General features: G+C 44.8%; 1 pseudogene; it reads right to left on the bottom strand.

Annotated features, from left to right (window-relative positions):
* Positions 1 to 1,933: 1,933 nt before the first annotated feature.
* Positions 1,934 to 2,197, bottom strand: LOC147451747 (protein SLE3 pseudogene; annotated as a pseudogene).
* Between the last annotated feature and the right edge of the window lie 5,082 nt (positions 2,198 to 7,279).

Here is a 7,279-nt window from a genome sequence, read left to right on the forward strand (position 1 = left end):
AGATACCAAACGTCGACTTTGATCTGAGCTTGCCCTCAATGAGATTGACACCCTCCTCCTAAATCCGCCCCATGGACCTCCATATCTGTGCTACACGAGAATGGGTAGGCATGATTCTCTCTCTCTCTCTCTCTCTCTCTCTCTCTCTCTCTCTCTCTCTCTCTCTCTCTCTCTCTCTCTCTCTCTCTCTCTCTCTCTCTCCGTTGAACACTGCCTTCTGCTTACTATCTCATTGTGCCCAATCGGGAAGACCATTGACATCTTCCTCTTAAGTTGTGTCACAACTGCCTCGCACAAAGCTGTGTGCGGACATATGTGCATGAGCGGCACCAACACACCCTTAAAACATTTTGCAGACATATCCTCGACTAGCACATTGCATTTTCCATTTTTTTCTGACAAAGAAAGACGCACATTGACAACCACTATACCATTTCCTTTTTACATTTTTTCTGATGAAGCAAGCAACAATAGCAGGTAGCACATTAAATAAGTAGCATTGTTTGTTAAAGCTTGCTTATAAAACAGGAACATTTCTGGCGACGGAATTCACTTGGTGTCTCTTAGGGATAGTGATGGTTAGCACACCATCTTCAACTACAGCTTTCACATCATCAATTTGACATTATCAGGCAGTTGAAATTGTCGAACAAAATGGCCAAGCAATCTCTCTGCGGCATACCATGTCACAGATCCTTTCTCTTCCACATTCTTGAACTCCCCACTGATTTCCAAGGTACCATCTTCATGCATATGCACTTGTACATCCTTTTTACTAATACCAGGAACATCCAATTTAAAGATGTGGGCGTTGGAAGTCTTCTCTCTCTCTCAACCTGAAGAGAGAAGAGAGAGGATAGAAGAGAGAGAGAGAGAGAGAGAGAGAGAGCTAAGCCAGTCTCCATCGCTTTTTTTTTTACAACAAAGAGAAATTACACCGAAACACGTACAGATCACAGAGAGAGAGAGAGAGAGAGAGAGAGAGAGCGATGTCAAAAAAAGATCGATGGAGACTTGCTTAGCTCTCTCTCTCTCTCTCTCTCTCTCTCTCTCTCTCTCTCTCTCTCTCTCTCTCTCTCTCTCTCTCTCTCTCTCTCTCTCTCTTTCTTTTTTTTTGGAAAGCAAACTAAACTAAATAGGTGCTACGATTTTTTTTAAAGAAAATAGGATGCGAATCAAACTAAATGCGAATGCTATCTCTCACTCTCTCTTGATTGAAGCATGGATGCCCTTTCTATTCCAAGCCAAGCATGCTACAGTTGCATGCAGCAAGATCCCTCCTTTGACATATGCATGATACGAGGGCAGTGAACTCTCTTTCTCTCTCTCTCTCTCTCTCTCTCTCTCTCTCTCTCTCTCTCTCTCTCTCTCTCTCTCTGCGTCTCATAATCAATCTCGGAGTGAATTCTCTACTGTTAGGCAAGGATTGTGGTGCCAGGAAGGGTGATCTTGATCTCTCATAGTGTAACCTGTGATAAAGAGAGGTAGATTGCATAGACACTGTAGACATGGGTCTATAGAGCTCCATGCAGTGCTTAGGAGAGTGGCAAAAGCGACACGCTTGGGAGGAGAGTGCAGGGACGAGGAGGAAGCAAGGACGAGGAAGAAGCAGGGGTGAGGGGCGACGAGCAGAATATTCTCACTTAATGGATTTTATTTGAAGTTGAGCGAGTAGGAGCTATGTAGGAGCTATTAGCAATTACAAAAGCAAGAGCTTTAGGTTTACAGAAGCTAATCCACAGCAGCCAAAAAACTAGTGCTAGTAGAAGACTAAGATCGCAATTCCCACCACCGAGCACAACAAAAAGATACAATATGTGCACTAATTAAGCTAATCTACAGCCGAAAAACTACTGCTAGTAGTAGCGTAATTCCCACCAAGAACAACAAAAAGATACAATATCACTGATGGGACATTTTTTTCTACTGAGTCCTATATTTTTGACTCATCGATCGGCACTGCCTTCTCCTCAGCTGCCTCACTGCCAAACTGCTCCAGGTTGGAGAGCCCACCCTTCTTTCCCATTTCGTGGTATCATTCCATCCCCATCTGCTCTTTTCATGTCTACCCTCTCTTGATGCGCCCTTCTGCAAGGCGCCGCTCCTGCGCTTCCAAGGTCTTGCCTCCAGTGCCTCCAAGAATGACCGTCTCTCTAGCGCAGGCCTTCTGGTCAAGCTCCTCGCGAGATTCCATCGTCTTCGACGGTGTGGTTTCTCTTGAAAAAAACACAAGGCTACTAGCAAAGATAACGCTAATCGCCTCAAGCGAGTAGTGTTGGCTCATCTCTCTCTCTCTCTCTCTCTCTCTCTCTCTCTCTCTCTCTCTCACACACACACACACACACACACACACAATTTAAAAAAAAACTGTCTGAAAGAACGCGCGCTTCAGACAGTTTTTTTTAAAATTGTGTGTGTTTGTGTGTGTGTGTGTGTGTGTGTGTGTGTGTGTGTGTGTGTGTGTGTGTGTGAGAGAGAGAGAGAGAGAGAGGTTGGGTTCAGACGAGGCGAAGGTAGCGTCAGGGGACAAGGCGTGCGTCCTCTCTGGCAGACACCCATTGGGCAAAAGAAAACATGTGATATCCAGACCCTCCTTGTTGTGCAGAGTTTGCACCATTACAGCAGAGTTTGCTAGCCTGTCTCATGTGAACATCACGAGCGAAGGCACAGAGAATGCCGACGGGCTCGTCTGAACCCGCCCACACACACACACACACACACACACACAGAGATCATGCATATGCCTGTTACATTGGCTAGAGGTGGAGCTGCTAGACAGGGCAAGCTCACCCAAGTGGTCGACAAATGCGACGGCAATAAATTGGAACACCATCTGCGAAAAGTTGACAGCAATCATTGGGCGTGCTAGGCAACCCTGAAGCTTCACCTCTTTCCACATAACCTCCCACTTAGGGTTCCAAAACCTTTGAAAACCTGTAAGCTCTTCATGGGAACATATAATGCTGTTGTTCATGCCAGGTGGGCCTCCACAAGAGTCTGTGTTGTATTCCCTAAGGCTAAAGTCTTCATGAGAGGTTATGTTATGGGAGTTTCCAGTAGTACTCGTGTTACTTCGATTGAAATCAAAATATGCGTTGTGGTTGTGGTTGTGGTCGAGGCCGCCATGGAAGCTTGGGCTCAATATTTGGCTATCAGGAGGAGAGGAAGGGCAAAAGTCTTGGGCACTTTGCCTGGAGCTCATTGTGTGGGTGCAAAGGATGACTTACTGCAACACAAGGGAAGCTTGAATGATAGTAGGTACGTGTGGTGGGTCGAGAATGGAAAGCTTCAGGTGAGGTTAATAACACAGAGTGCTTCAGGAAGATGGATACCTAGAAGCGCAGGGAGGTAAGCCTCGTCTACCTTCTCTCCTCCTTCAAGGAGGCATCTCTCTCTCTCTCTCTCTCTCTCTCTCTCTCTCTCTCTCTCTCTCTCTCTCTCTCATTCTTTGATGTGGGCCAAAAATGCAAAGCAACGAAGAGGCCAAGGAGGCGTAGCATGTATGACCAAAAAGGGTTTGAAAGATGTTTCCATTGTCAAAGAAGATAAGTATAAACGCTACTTATGGCTGAAAATCAGCCCACCAAATGGTCAAGTCATGTTTGTGGCCGGCTGCTACATTCCTCACTATGACTCCAACTTTTATGCTCGCTTGAATATGGATAGAGATCAGCCCTTTGTTGAACTAGAGGAAGACATTGCTCATTACAAGGATCAAGGTGAAGTCATTGTTTTTGGAGACATGAATGCTCGCACAAATATGTTACAACACGACACACAACAAGTCGACATGCCACATGTATCAAGAAGAGTGGATGACTCATACATGTATAATCGAAGTTCTAATGATGCAAAAGAAGTGGATCACTATGGAAACTCACTTCTACATATTTGCAATAGTACCGGAATGCTCATTGCAAATGGTGTATCTCTATGGCAAGGCACCAATGACTTTACATGTAGAAAGCACAATGGTGCTAGCGTGATTGACTATATGTTGTTCTCAGAAGCCACTCTAGAATGCATACAAAGCTTTACACTTGGTGAATGGAATCCGGAATCGGATCATAGGATGTTATGTATTGACCTCAAGTGTGGTAAACGGCCCGAGCATGTAGCCTCCAATCATGATGTGAATCATTTGTACCTACGTCTAGACTTCAAACGAGCACTTATATATGCTGATATGGTGGACCAAATGTTAAGCATGATAGAGCATCAAGGGAGCCCAACATTAGAATGCAAGTGGAAAGTTTTCAAAGAAGTAATTTTCTCTTGTGCGAAGGAATGCTTTTCGGCGAAACACATGTCTTGCAAAAGGTCTAAGAAGGGTAGCACCAAGAAGAAATGGTTTGACATGGAATGTAGTCAAGCCCGAAAACACTTGCTAAGATTGGATGCAATCAAAGACAAGGAAGTTTACTTGGAATGTTCACACACATACAAAGCACTTGTTCAAAAGAAGAGGAGAAGGTGGGAAGTAGAAAAACAACTTCTTTTAGCACAAGAGAAAGCACATGCATGTGGCAAGTTTTGGCAAAATCTAAAAGGCAAGCGCGTTGAGAGCTTTGGTGACTTGACTCTTGAGGATATGTATATGCATTGTAAGAACCTCTATGAGCAACCCAATGTTGATAAGATGGAGGGTTGTAGCTCCATTCCATTTATGTCTCCCTTCTTTACCATTGAAGATGTATGCCGCGCGCTTGAGAAACTTGCTACTCGCAAGGCAGGTGACCTTCAAGGTGTCAAGGCTGAAATGATTAAATGGACAAGCAAGAAAACACGATATTGGATATGCGATATGTTTAACCTTGCACTTTAGTATGGCATGCCTCATGACTGGAGTGCAAATTGGATCAAACCTTTGCACAAAGGAGGAGATGTAAACAATGTGAACAACTATCGCACTATAATGGTTGGTTCTTTGATGGCAAAGTTATTTGGATGTATCATGGAGATGAAGATAAGTGAATGGGCTGAAAAGAATGGCAAACGTGCGCTTGGCCAAGCAGGTTTTCGAAAGCATCATAGCACTATTGATCACCTTGTCACTCTTCGAGTTCTTATGGAAGCGTCTCGATTGAAAGGAAAAAAGTTGTATTGTTGCTTTGTGGATTTCAAGACAGCTTTTGACATGGTACCGCGAGGAAATCTTTGGAGACGTATGCAAAGCCTTCAAGTGCCGAGAGAATTTATGCATGCAGTCTTTCGCATCTACCAAAAAGTGATATGTCGATTACGTATGGGAGATGGAATTTCAGAATTTTTTGCAAGCACTATTGGTGTCAAACAAGGATGCCCACTTTCCCCAACCCTCTTTGGGCTACTCATTGATGAATTGGAATACATGGTTCTTGATTTTATGCAGCAAGAAGGCATAGAAGAGGTTAAGATTGGAAATGCGGTGATCATGCTTTTGCTTTATGCTGATGATGTAGTGCTCTTGGCACATACCTTAGAAGATGCACAAAAGCTTATGAGTGTCTTGGAACGCTTTTGCCTACATAGCGGGCTGATCGTGAATGGATCCAAAACCAAGGTTATGCTTGTAAAGACCCTCAATGACGAAAATCCATGCATTGTATACAACAATGAGAAACTTGAAGTGGTAGATCACTTCAAGTACCTTGGCCTTGAGGTTCCATCCAATCATAAATGGAAGGATTGTGCAATGCGTCGCTTGGAAGCCGGAAAGAGGGCTTATTATGCATTTGAGAACATGTGCAATGCAGGAGAGATCAAGTGTTGGGCTCTCAAAAAGTACCTCTTTGACACATTGGTGGCACCGGTGCTTCTTTATGGAGTGGAGGTGTGGGGTGGAAGCATCGGGAAGTCTACTTGGAAAGAATTTGAGAATGTCCAAAAGCGTTTTCTCACCAACTTTCTCCAAGTCAAGACACAAACACCCTACATGCTCTTACTTCTTGAGTCCGGATCGCTTCCCATTGAGGTCTTGGGCATGGAAAGGGTTGTGGAGTACATGCGTAAGACACAACGTAGCCCTTTGCATCGACTTCCTAGAATCGCATATGAAGCAAGTCAAAAGGTTCAAAAGACATGCAAGAGCAAAATACTAAGTTCGGGGTGGATGCTTGATATCAAGAAATGGTTTGGAAGATGGGATGCATGTCACTTGGTCAAGGATGCGTCGATCGACTCCCAAGTTAATGAGGCCTTCTTACAACGCCAATGTATCATGGCTTGGGAGAAATCCGGAGGTTCTCGCTTCAGCCATTACACCACACACGTTGCCCCAAACTACAAATCTCTCTTCTTCTCGGAACGAGGTAACCGAACCCATTCCTACATCCTTGAGCCCATCCCGTTGAGTGCGATCCGCACCATTGCCTCCATTCGTCTTAGCTCCCATTCTCTACGCTGCGAGAAAGGACGTTGGGGCACTGGCGAGAAGTGTCATCGACTTTGCACCTTATGCCCTCGTCAAGTGCGAGAGAGTGAGTACCATACACTACTTGAGTGCTCAGCTTTTGACCACATTAGGTCCTCTTTTCCCCATATATTCAGCCATGAGCTCTCCCTACATACCTTCCTCTCCCAACCACGATGTGGACTCTCTATTGCGACGCTCATTTCAGCCATTTTTGAGCATCGAGAGTCACTTATGAACTCCACTCACACCACGTGACATGTTCATTTGGTCCCATAGGTCATATTTGACCTCCCAGGACGATAATAGAACTATCTATCTATCTATCTATCTATCTATCTCTCTCTCTCTCTCTCTCTCTCTCTCTCTCTCTCTCTCTCTCTCTCTCTCTCTCTCTCTCTCTCTTTTATCGACTTCTGCCCGCATACTTGCCAAAGTGGGCTGGCAAGCTCAAGCTCAAGCTACAATTTTTTGGTAGGAGAGAAGAGACGAGCACCTCTCTCTCTCTCTCTCTCTCTCTCTCTCTCTCTCTCTCTCTCTCTCTCTCTCTCTCTCTCTCTCTCTTAGCTTGCCTGCGTCAACTTATGGCCAAGGTAGGTTGTGAAACAGTCCCCCAACCAAAAACTTAGCAAGCTAGACGCGAACTCTCACTGCTTCACATGCGCATCTTCCAATCAAGTGCGCTAACAACGTAGGAGGCTGCATAGTGCTGCCCGACATAGTGTAGTGCATTAATGAAAAAATATAACCAAGCCCCCAAAAACCTGCCTGGCAATGATTTTTTAATGATTGTGTGTCATTGACCCACGCTATTGCTCATGCCAGCGTGCTATAGTAGATGACTCCACGTCCTTCCTTTTGTCAGTCCTGTCCTTTGTCTTTGCAACA

The sequence above is a fragment of the Adiantum capillus-veneris genome, chromosome 8 (assembly GCF_014529385.1).
Source record: "Adiantum capillus-veneris isolate H3 chromosome 8, ASM1452938v2, whole genome shotgun sequence".
Lineage (NCBI taxonomy): Eukaryota > Viridiplantae > Streptophyta > Polypodiopsida > Polypodiales > Pteridaceae > Adiantum > Adiantum capillus-veneris.